Raw genomic sequence first — 12,729 nt, forward strand, 5'->3', positions numbered from 1 at the left:
TAGTACATCCCGGCCTTAATATTACATGTATCAATTTGTAGCTCTTTGTTTGAACAAAAAGTATCAAACACGTTCCTTATAATGGAATCCAATAGAGATTATTTAAATGGCAAGCTGCTGCCCCATAGTAAAAGTTTCAGTGTGAGTGACACGCAGCTGTGACATATGTCTCTAATGTCTCCACAATCCAGTCAATCAGGGGAGCCTGCTATCTAACTGTCGGGGCGGTCTGCAGATAGTGATGGTAATACAGGTATTAAACGGCAATGACAAATAAAGCCGCTCACCTGATATAGCAGCCAGCGACAGGAGGCCTTGCTCAGTGGGAGACCCGCCACCTAGTCCAATGCGGTCCACAGTCAGTTTAATTGAAGACTCGACTGGTGCAATTAAGACCGCTCACCTCGTATGGCTGTCAGTGGCAGGAGCCTTGCTCCAGGGAGACCCGGCACAGAGTCCAGTGCAAGTTGTCAGATGGTTCAAATCCCGGAAATAGCGGCAGTGATTAGTATGCAGATTATGAGCCTGTAGTGTCCGGACACTGTTCCAGGTAGTGGAGTGGCAAATTAGTGAATAGTGAAGAGCTCCTTCTGAAGAAATATAGTGAAGAGCTAAGCACGATCTTTTTTTCTGCAATATGTAGAGAGCAAGTGTGCAGATCAGTCCGGAGACATTCTCCGTGAGAATTTATTCAGAAGGATCCTTCTTCAGTATATTTCTTTAGAAGGAGCTCTTCACTATTCACTAATTTGCCACTCCACTACCTGGAATAGTGTCCAGACAGCAACGTAGTTAGCCTCCACCTTTAAGCCTAGTTCTGCAGTTTACAAAACCCTGACTATGCAACTTGTGCAGAGGATTAAAAATAGGGACAGTATCCATCAGCTACAAACATCACTCTATAGGAGCATAGTTAACAAGAACAGCCAGATGCCATTAACTGTTCTTTAACTGTCTACTTTGTGAACTTAGGGGGTCATTCAGACCGCTCGCGAGCGCAGGACGCTCGCATGCGGGTCGATGTTGCCCCACTGCGCATGCGCACGATGGAGGGAGCTCCGTCGTGCGCATGCGCGAGACCCGGATAGCGACGGTGGGCGTGCCGGGGGCGTGGCTGCCAGACAGAGGCGTTCCCATGGGAACGCCTACCGTCCGAAGCCGGCCCCACTGACATCACTAGTGATGTCAGTGGGAGTGATTTTGGCTCTGATAGAGCCAAAATCACTCCAGGTCTTGCGGCAGCGAGACCCTACCGCAAGGTCTCCATCGCAAGCCCGATGGTCACGATTATCTTGACCATCGCGACCATCATCATGGACGCTCGCATAAGCTGTGGGTGGTCAGCCACAGCTATGCGAGCGTCCAGGAGGACGCTCCATTTTCATTGAGGAGGGCCCTGATTCAGAGCGAGCGGCTCTGAATCAGGCCCTGTGCACCAACGTGGCCCTGGCCAGACAGGACTTCCAGGGTTAGCCTGGCATTAGGAACATTCTTAGTATGATGTGTTGTATATGATACATAACAAATTGTGATACATTCATTGTTATTTAATATTATAAGTTAATGTTCATTAAATTACTCATTCCTAGTTTCTATTCTTACACCTCCGCTAGAAAGAGTCCTGCTCTGGTTGTGGAGAATATGGAGGACCCCTACGTCATTTTTCCCCATATTTTCTCAACCACGACCGGCTCAACAGAGCCGAGTGCTGGTTATGCTTGTGTGTGTGTGTGTGTGTGTTGGGAAGGGGGCACATAATTTATTTAATTTTTTTACAATTTGCCATTTTTGTTCACACAGAGGGCCTGATTCAGAGCTGGACGCTCTGACAAGAGTGCTCGCTCTGAATCAGGGCCCTCCTACCTAAAAATGGAGCGGCCTCCTGGCCGCTCACATAGCTGTGGGTGACCACCCATAGCTTATGCGAGCGGCCAAAAAGATGGTCGCGATGGTCAAGACCATCGTGACCATCGGGCTTGCGATGAGACCCTGCGGTAGGGTCTCACTGCCGCAAGCCCTGGAGTGCTTTTGGCTCTATCAGAGCCAAAAGCACTCCCACTGACATCACTAGAGATGTCAGTGGGGCCGGCCCCAGATGGTTGGCGTTCCCATGGGAACACCTCCATCTGGGCAGCAACGCCCCCGGCACGCCCACCAAAGGGGGCGTGCTGTCAATCACCATCAACAGCACGCCCCCTTTGGTGCGAGACCCATAGTGACAGCTTGGCTGTCGCTATGCGGGTCTCACACATGCGCATGACGGAGCTCCCTCCGTCGTGCGCATGTGCATTAGGGCACCATCGACCTGCTTGCGAGCGCTCAGCGCTCGCGAGCGGGTCTGAATCAGGCCCAGAGTGCAGGATGTACTAAGGTTGCGGTGTACATTCTACCAGTCACCGCAACCTTACTAATTGCATAAGTACTAACATATGTGATTAGTATCGCAAAGGACAGTTCTTGTGATAAGAGCTGCCCTTTGCGAATCAGCCGACACCAGGTGAGGGGGTCTCCGTGGGACTCTGCCCCCTCTGAGACCCAGGAACTTCCTACTGGTGATCTGTGCAGGAAGTCCCAGGCTCCTCCTCCTCCTCCTTGCACCTGGAATAAGATTAGGAGGAGAAGGAGGCGGAGGACCCAGGAGAAGCACGGGCCGGCGACCATGAGACTAAGGTAAGTTGGAGCCAGTGCTAGGCGCTTGCCGGGTGGTGGCAAATCGTCGGGTGTGGGATGCGGTAAGAAGCCTATAGGCTTCTATAGGGTAACGCCAGGTTTTTCTCTGATAATAGAGGCTTTGTACATATGAAAATGCGGTAAAAACCCAGAAAACAGGGTTTTTACCGCTTTTTTACTTTAGTACATCCCGGCTAGAAACATGCACGGATCTCATGGATCTGTGCATGTTTCTGTGTAACTCGGACCATCTCAGGCTAGACTCGCTATCCTTAAGCCGGTCTGTTTTCTTCACGTTTTCAGATAGTAATAGTGTCTGCTCTCTATTACATTGCCCGTCTTGTATGCTCACAATGGCAAAACATCTGGATGCATGTTTTGCCATTGCAAGTTGCGGGGGTATGAGAAACATGCGAGTTTGCATGTTCTAACACCCTATTACATAGGGTGAGTTCTAAAAATTTGCAAGTATAGCTCTATACTCGCACATTTTCAAAACTCGGACCCTATTACATTTTGCCTTAATATACACATGGGCTGTCTCTTCACAGGAGATCTCCCATCTTCCACTGTGGCACCAGGCAGCTCTCCCCCTCAGATGCTCTGCAGTGACTACCTCACTCAACAGGCACTCCGGCTCCAGCTGCTACCTCATCATCTCTGCAGGACTCCTTAATGCTCTTTTTATATCATGGGCCAACTTCAAGTGTCTCCCAGGGGTCCCTTTTTTCTGCAGGGGCTTCCCCTTCTTACAGTATGTGGGAGGTATTGTAAGGGGACTCCTGGCTTAGTAGGGCTGCTCTTTGTCTGCAGCTCCCCTGCAGCACTGTGTGACGAGGGGTGCCTTCTCCCCTTGACTTTACCCAGAGGCTTCTCTATGACCCCATAATGCCTAGGGGCTTCTTGCAGGGGGTCCTTGCTGCCTTAGAGGGGTACTTTCCTTGAATATACAAAATGCAGCTCATCGCAGCCACCATGCACAACCACTGAATGCCAGGGTACCACGGGACCTCTCTACTTTCATTTCATGGCCCCCAGCGTAAAATGCCAGACCTCCTCCAAGATGCCAGGAACCTGAGTTAATAAAGACTCAGGTTCCTGGCATCTTGGAGGAAGGTCTGGCAGCTGTAGGTAGGACACAATACCGCCCACCAATAGGCCACACCCTCTTGATCACCCACAAGGACATGGCCCCCATGTATCCCGCTTCCTCCTGGTGTTTGACGAATGATGTCACCTGGAGGCGGGGCTCAAATGCGGCAGCGCTGGGAGGTGGGGCTTAATTGTGGGGGTGGGGCTTAATCCTACGGCTGCCGGGTACTACAGTAGGACTGGAGTTAGGCTGTGGTAGAAGAGATAAGGGATAGTCACTAGGGGTAGGACTAGGGTTAGGTTGTGGTTGCGGAGGTTAGGGCTAGGCACTAGGGGTAGGACTAGGGTTAGGCTGCAGTAGAGGAGGAAAGGGCTAGGCACTAGGGGTACTGTAGGACCAGGGTTGAGCTACTGTAGAGCAGGCTAGGGCTAGGCACTAGGGGTTAGTGGCTAGGGTAACAATACTCACTGGGGGTCATTCAGACCCACTTGCAAGCAGCAGTACGCTCGCAAGTGGGTCGATGTTCCCCACTGCGCATACGCACGACGGAGGGTGCTCCGTCGTGCGCATGCGCGAGACCCGGACTGCGACAGCCCCGAGTCTCGCACCAAAGGGGGCGTGCTGTTGATGGTGACTGACAGCACGCCCCCTTTGGTGGGCGTGCCGGGGGCGTGCCTGCCTGACGGAGGCGTTCCCATGGGAACGCCTACCGTCTGAAGCCGGCCCCACTGACATCACTAGTGATGTCAGTGGGAGTGATTTTGGCTCTGACAGAGAAAAAATCACTCCAGGACTTGTGGCTGGGAAACCCTACCGCAGGGTTTCCGTCGCAAGTCCGATGGTCGCAATGGTCAAGACCATCGCGACCATCTTTTTGGACGCTCGTATATGCTGTGGATGGTGACCCACAGCTATACGAGCGTCCAGGAGGACGCTCCATTTTTAATGGAGGAGGGCCCTGATTCAGAGCGAGCGCTCTGGTCAGTGCGTCCGGCTCTGAATCAGGCCCTCTGTCTGAAATGTTGCAGGATCTGCTGGAAGTATCAGGATGTAACGGCTGAACCCAGAAGACACCCCTGGAGCCACTGTTCCAGATAAGTCACCACTAGAACACCAGAGATGTTTTTTTGACATTATAATCATATCAACATTTCATGAGTGTTGACATGATAAATGTCGATGTGGCCAATGAGTGTAAACATGATGAGTATTGACAAAATATACTACACCCATCTATTGTGCTACCCGGGTGTTTTGGTTGGAGCCGTTACCAAAGATCTTGCACATACTGTACATGCATAGTCAACTTTCCTGTAAAAAAAAAGTCAGTCATAATACCCACTTTAAGCTGGGTACACATTAGACGACTTGCAAACAATGCGATTTTTTTAACAATTTCCCTTGAACTCCCTGGAACTCCTGGACAAACGATATAGGGCCTGATTTAGTACAGATCACAATGCTGCATGCACAAACAGTTCAACTGCAATAGAAAGGCACTGCACTGCGATTGCAATGCAAACTCAGCACTACAAAAGGACGCCCACTTTACCATATGCACATCCGCAATACTTAGCAGAATAGCAAAACCATCAGTACAATCGAGAACCTTCGGACCCATACGCACACTTGCACAAGCCCAGACCTTACTCCGGAATTGCTAACAGCCACGTACGCTATGAGACCTCAGGCTGCGTAGGCTGTAGCAGTGGATTATATAAGCACGCCCCTGCAATGCAGTTGAAATGCACTGGCACGCCTGCGTTCGGCCGACCACCCCCCGTCACCACCCACAAACGGAACTTCCTGTCAATCACTCTGCGATGGGTCCGCGTATCCTCTGCGATCACAGTCCTGATTGCAATAGCTAGTTCACGCATGTACACTGCGATGCATACGCATGAGCAGAACGCAACAATCATCCGACTGCATGTGTATTAGCATCTGCGATCCTTGCTGAATCAGCCCCATAATGCATACACACTGTGCAATCTTACCAACAACCAAATGATATAATGTGCATCGTTAACAATTTACAAATCGTTAGATCGTTAACGATATATATTGTTTGCTGTACCAAACACACGATGACCATCTTAAAGATATCTGCAAATAAATAGGGGGCTGTACTATTGATACCATCAGTGAGATCTGTTGATGCATCACCCGGCGTCAGCTGCTTCGCAAAGGGCAGCTCTGTAAAAAGCAAAGTGTTAAAATACAAAAAAAACTTACATGGGGTCCCCCCTAAAAGATCAACCAGCACCGGACTTTTCAGAGCCAGTCCTCATTGTGTAAATACAGGGGACAAAAGACATAGGGGGTACCCTGTTTTTAGCACAATCATCGCTGGGCTCAGGGAGCCGGTACTGGTTTTGGAAATACAGGGGGCAAAATGAGTAGGGGTCCCCTGTATTTTCCATAACTAGCACTGGATACTTTCTAACGGGGGTGTAATGCCACAGCCAGGGGAACCCTTTCACCGTGTCCCCTGGTCAAAGCATTACACCTGACTGCTACTCAGCTCAGGCTGGGTATCCCTGGGAAGGTGGGGACTGCCCCAATAAAGGGGCCCCCCTCTGCAGGGCACCTCAGGCATGGGCTGATAGCCCGGGGCTATCCCCAGCATCCCTGGCCAGAGGGTGCCGGGTCGTGTAAATGTGTGTGTAAAAAATGGATTAACTAATGTTGTCTTTTGCTGGAGAACTAGAGGTTCCAGCAAGCCTCCCCCGCATGCTGGTACTTGGAGAACCACATAGGTGAGTATGGACTTTTTTTTTACAGGTGCCGTGGATTCTACAGGACAAGGGGATATGAATGGCTACAGAGATTCTAGGTGAGTATGCGTGAGTGTTTGTGTGAGTGTGCATGTATGTTTTAATAAAATTGTACTGTCATGGTGTGCGTGTCTTGTGTTTATTTTAAAATTTATTTTGCAGGTGAACTAGAGCTACCAGCGAGCCCTTAATTCCCCACATGCAGGCACTTGTTGTACTCCAAGTACCAGCATGCGGGGTAGGCTTGCTGGGACCTGTAGTTCTCCAGCAAAAATGCAATACTAGTACATCTAACTTTTACACCACACTATGAGTACATCTATCTTTTACATCACACTATACACAATCAATCCGGCTCCCACCAGCCAGGGGTGCCGGAGATGGTATGCGTTTATGATGCCGGCAGTCGCTATGCCGACCACCGGCATCTCCACTACAGAATCCCAGCGAGGGTAAATTAACCCGATCAAAGGGATGCCAAGCGCCGAGCGCGGACAGCCGCAGGGGAGGGGTTAGGTTTAGAGTTCCGGGGGGGACTTAGGTTTAGACACGACCCCGGAGGTTAGGTATAGGCTACGGGGAGGGAGGGTTAGGGATAGGCACCCTCGGGGGGAACTTAGGGTTAGGCACCCCCCCCGGGGGGGTTAGGTTTAGGCACTTAGAGGGGGGATTAGGGTTAGGCATGGGGGGGGAGGTTAGGGTTACGCACCCTAAAGGAGGGTTAGGGTTAGGGGGTAGATTAGGTTAGGAAATACTTACGTTTCGCACGATCGGGATTTCCTTCCATGTCGGGCTGGTAACATATGTATTCCCCAGGGATAGCCCCAGGCTATGATTCCAGGCCTGGGATGCCCTGGAAATGGGGGCTCCTTTATTGGGTGGTCCCCACCTCCCCAGGGAAACCTGGTCTGGGCTGACTAGTGGTCAGGTGTAATGCTTTGGCCGAGGGACGCAGTAAAAGAGTTCCCCTGTCTGTGGCATTACACCCCCGCTAAAAAGAGTTTGGTGCTGGTTATGAAGATACAGGGGACCCCTACGTCTTTTGTCCCCTGTATTTATAAAAACCAGGACCTGCTCACTGTCCATAATACAGGGGTACCTACGTCTTTTGTCCCCTGTATTTTCACAACCAGGACTGACTCTGAAAAGTCTGGGGCTGGTTGTGCTTTTAGGGGGGGGACTCCACTTATTTTATTTTTTTCATTTTACACTTTACAAGGTTTTACACAGATGCATGCATGGATCTCACTGATCTGTGCATGCATCTGTGTCTGAAGCAGGTCTGGGAGGGGAGTGTCTGTGGGAATGCCTGTCAAGTGACGGCTTTATCGTCCAGATCTGAATGACATATTGTTTGTCATTCGGTAGTGTGTACACACTGCACGATAAGAGGGAATCATTAATGAGATTGAGAGATCTTCCTGTTGCATGTACAAAAATCTGAAGATACGACCAACAACCCGTGGGAGCGTTCATCAGGATCGTGATAGAGTGTACACACTGGTCGATATGAGCGATTTGCATTGTTCCGATGCTTTGTAATCGGCCAAATCACTCAAGATATCGTCTAGTGTGTAGGGCCCTTTAGCCTCACCACTTGGCTCAATTCTGAGTAAGACTGAAAATGTACAGAGCAAGTGACCAGAGTAACAAACTGATGGCCACATTTATATGAACATATTTGTACTGCAGTGTGTGATTTATCCACAGTAGAAACAACATAAGAAATAAATATCCTACATAAATATCCTAAAATCAGCCCAGTCCTTCTAATCCATGTAGGCTGCATGTCTTATGGCTGCATAGTGTGTTTCTTCCAAGTGTTTTTGGTCAAAGTGATTTTTATAGCATTGTTCATATTATATTTTATAGCATAGTTCATATTTTATAGCATAGTTCACCAGGCAGAGGGACTGTGAAGTGACTGATCTTTCTTCTTCCTGATCACCGGTAATACTGCCTGCACCATTACGCCGTTAGTGGATCTAAAGTGCTGTATTGAAAAATATTTTTGTTAAATGGTCCTTAATTAATATCAACATTTTATAGTTTGCATTAAGACAGGACTATGGCCCTCATTCAGAGGCGGTCACAAGAAGAAGCGATCGCTCTCTCTGAATGAGGGCGGACGCTTCTTTTTTTTAAGTGCGGTCTACTGGTCGCTAGCTAAGCTGTGGGTTACCACCCACAGCTTAGCGACTGACTAGGTTGATGGTCGCGATGGTCAAGACCATCGCGACCATCAGGGCTTGCGACGAGACCCTAAGGTTGGGTCTCGGCAACCGCAAGCCCCAGGGAGCTTCCTGCTCTGATAGAGCAGGAAACTCCCCACTGACATCACTGCTGATGTCAGTGCGGCCGCCCACAAAACGGTAAGCGTTCCGTCAGGAACGCCTCCGTTTGTGTAGCCACCCCCCCGTCCCGCCTACAAAACGGGCCAAGCTGTCGATCAACATCGCTCCGGGGCTTGCGCACGCGCAGTGCGGCAGCTGCGCGTGCGCAGGACCAAAACATCGAGCGCTCAGCGCTTGCGACTGACTCTGAATGAGGTCCTATATTTTAAATCCGAAACTGATGGTAATCTGACTGATGTTGAACTCTCCATCAGCCCCATAATAACCTTCTTTGACTATAACAATTGCCTTCCTACCAATCTTCCCCTACCAGACTTTCCCCATACAATCTATTTATAATGCAGCATCTACAATAAATCTGTATGTAATCAATAAAAAAAACAAAAAACTTGCTTCTCCTAACTTAAAAGCCATTAACAAAACTCTTCCCATGTTTTACTTGTCAATACATCTGAGCTCAACCTTTCTACTCTGCCTGAGATCTGCACTACTCGTCCACACGCATTACCAGCTCCACAGGACGTTCTTCTGTGGATACAGCTTCAAACATTCATCGGAAAACTCATTTCTTTAGGTAAGATTATAATATTTCCAAGCCATCTTCCTAGGCTATTCTACCGTATTACCATCACACTATACAGTTCACACACATTTACATTTATTCTTCTAAATTCAAATACCCTCTGACCTCTGTATTGTTGAGGTCTATAATCTTCATAGTGTGTCCAGTTTTGTAATATATCCTCAATGACATTCAGATTTGACAATACCAGCTGAAAAACTTCCATCAAAGTTTCTCTGTAGGTTGTGTTAGATCTAAAGCTAAATGACAATATTTTACAAAGTGAAATAATTGGATGCAGGGTTAAAATTATAGAGCCCAACAATCAGGAGCCCCAGACGGGGAATGCCTGTGTGCATTCCCCGTCCGGGGCTCCCTCTTCCCTCCCTGATGGCCAGCAGTGTACTGACCACTATAGTAGACTCTGGGCACTAGTCTGCGCCCAGAGTCTACTGCGCATGTGCAGGTCACCGTGAAAATGGCACAGCCGCCATTTTTCAGGCGATTTCCTAACTGTGCATGCGCAAAATGTCGGGAAAATGTCTGGCGGCCATTTTCCAGGTGTTTTGTGCAGGACTGTGACACACGATGCAGGACTTCAGAGTGGTAAGTATTAGAAAATATGGGTGCAGGGTTTGCGGTGTGTGCCCATCTGCACCCAGGCATACACTCTCCTCCCTGCATTCATTACTAATACCTCAGCAGCACCCAGGCACCCACCCTCCCTACTGCATTCACTATTAATATGCTAGTAGCACCTAGACACACACTCCTACCCCCTCTAGCCTCCACATTCACTTTCTACACTGCATCAGCACCCAGACACACACTCTCCTCCCCCTTCATTCACTGCCAACACTCCAGCTGCCCAGACACACACCCTCCCCCCCTGCATTCACTGCCAACACTCCAGCAGCACCCAGACAAAGTCTATCTCCCCTGCTTTCACTATCAATACTGCTTTCACTGCCAAACCCAGCAGAACCAACACACTCTCCCTTCCTGCATTCACTGCCATGCCAACAGCCCAGCAGCAGCACCTAGACCCACATTCCACCCCCAATTAACGCCCAAGACCCCAACACACAAACACTACCTGTTGTTGATCAGGGTCTTCTGTTCTGATCTGTGTGAGGGGGTAGAACCAACAAAGGACCATGCACTCCAGGCTCTGCTCTGCCCTTTTATTTACATTGGCATGGTTTCCTTGCTGGAGATCAGTCCCTAGATACCAGACTCCAGGGTGGGGGCCTGGGGGAGAAAGGACCCCGCCACCTGCCCCCTGGGCTCCCTGCTTATTTCTGCTATGGGGAGCATAAAGCAAACCCTGGAGCAATGTTTAGGGCTTCCACTGTTTCCTGTATTTACTCCCCAGCTGCAGATATGGGCACTATGTGCACCCTCTTGTTATAAATTAAATATATAAATAATAATAGATTATCCATAATTGTATCTTGCATTAGTAACTGGATTCCTGTACTTTTGACAGTGTGGGGCTGCGGAATTTGTGTCTCTCCCTCCATAAACATTTATGATTTTAATGTATATGTAGTTGGCACATTTCATGCCTCATAAGAATAGAGCACCTACAGGAAAGTACTGATCAGGGTATAAAAAAATACGAAACAATGTCAAGCGATGAGCAATTTCTATAAGTGTATGTGTTTTCCAGCTGGCAAAGAATTTCAAGAAGGTTCCTCTAAAAAAACTTTGTTTTGTAGCAAATTGTATACAAAGCTCAAGGAAAACAAGTTGAGACTATGGATTATTTTAAACCAATAATGTCTCTTGTATATAACCTTTTGGTTGAAACAGTAACAAAAAAGATCCATAACCAAAAATTAGAACAACTATTTCAATATAGCAAATTGTCCTGCTAACTGAACCGCAGAAAGTGAATTCATTGTTCATATTGTCAGCACAATGGGGGTCATTCAGACCCGCTCGCGAGCAAAGTTCGCTCGCTAGCGGGTCGACGTTGTGAGACTGCGCATGCGCACGATGGAGGGAGCTCTGTCGTGCGCATGCGCGAGACCCGGCGAGCGACGAGAAATACGTCGCTCGGGTCTCGCACCAAAGGGGGCGTGCTGTCGATGGTGACTGACAGCACGCCCCCTTTGGTGGGCGTGCCGGCCAGACGAAGGCGTTCCCATGGGAACGCCTACCATCTGAGTCCGGCCCCACTGACATCAGTAATGATGTCAGTGGGAGTGACTTTGGCTCTGATAGAGCCAAAATCACTCCTGGGCTTGCGGCAGCGAGACCCTACCGCTGGGTCTCGTCGCAAGCCCGATAGTCGCGATGGTCTTTGCGAGCGTCCATGAGCTATGCGAGCATCCATGAGGACGCTCCAAAAAAAGGTAGGAGGGCCCTGATTCAGAGCGAGCGCTCTGGTCAGAGCGTTCAGCTCTGAATCAGGCCCAATGCATACTTGCCGACTATCTGGCTGCTCCTTCCGGGAGATCGGAAGAACAGGGGGCGTGGCCGGCAAAAGGGGGCATGGCCGGGCGGGCCGAAGGTAGTTTCCGGGTGTGACAGGGGGCGGGGCCACGCGATCGCTTCATTTTGGCCCCGCCCCCGCTGCGAAATACAGGCATTGTGAAGCAGGGGCGGGGCCAAAATGACGCGAATCGCGTCGGCGGCCCCCCGCTGAAGGGGGTTTATCAGGTACTGACGGGGGGAGACAGGGGATCAGCGGCATGCAGGAGGCTTGCCTACCTTTCCGTGGGGGCGGGAGCTGCACCCGTTTATCGGGAGGCTCCCGCCCGAATCGGGAGGGTAGGCAACCCTGGCCCAATGTCAAGTGTTTACAGATAACCTCTATACAATCGTTTTTCAAATTCTCTGTGAGACCCCAAAACTCCCCAACATCCAAGGTTTAAAAGTTACATATTTCCCATATACCTTTGAGTACAGAAGTTGTAAATTGACTTGTGTCTGAAATTCCCCTAAAACCACATTTGGAGTCATTTGTATCCAAACTGCACAAATAAAATTTGTGCTACAAAACTGGCACACTTATATGGGTATTTTATCTTAAAATACATGCAACTGATAATAGTGAGTTATAATGCATCTCTTTTAATATACATTTATTATGTGTTCCCTTCTTCAAATGGATCTAAACATAGCTTGGGTGGTTACCGCTAGTGTGGAGGGATGACCAGCATGGAGTACTGCTGCATAAGCCACAACCAGCACTAGGCTATTACAGACCGGGCTGTTAAACAGGGAAATCCACAGAGCCATTCGTGTTAGCAAGTGGCTTGGGCT

Source organism: Taudactylus pleione, unplaced genomic scaffold (genome assembly GCF_031769625.1).
Source record: "Taudactylus pleione unplaced genomic scaffold, aTauple2 ptg000336l, whole genome shotgun sequence".
In the NCBI taxonomy this organism is placed as follows: Eukaryota; Metazoa; Chordata; class Amphibia; order Anura; family Myobatrachidae; genus Taudactylus; species Taudactylus pleione.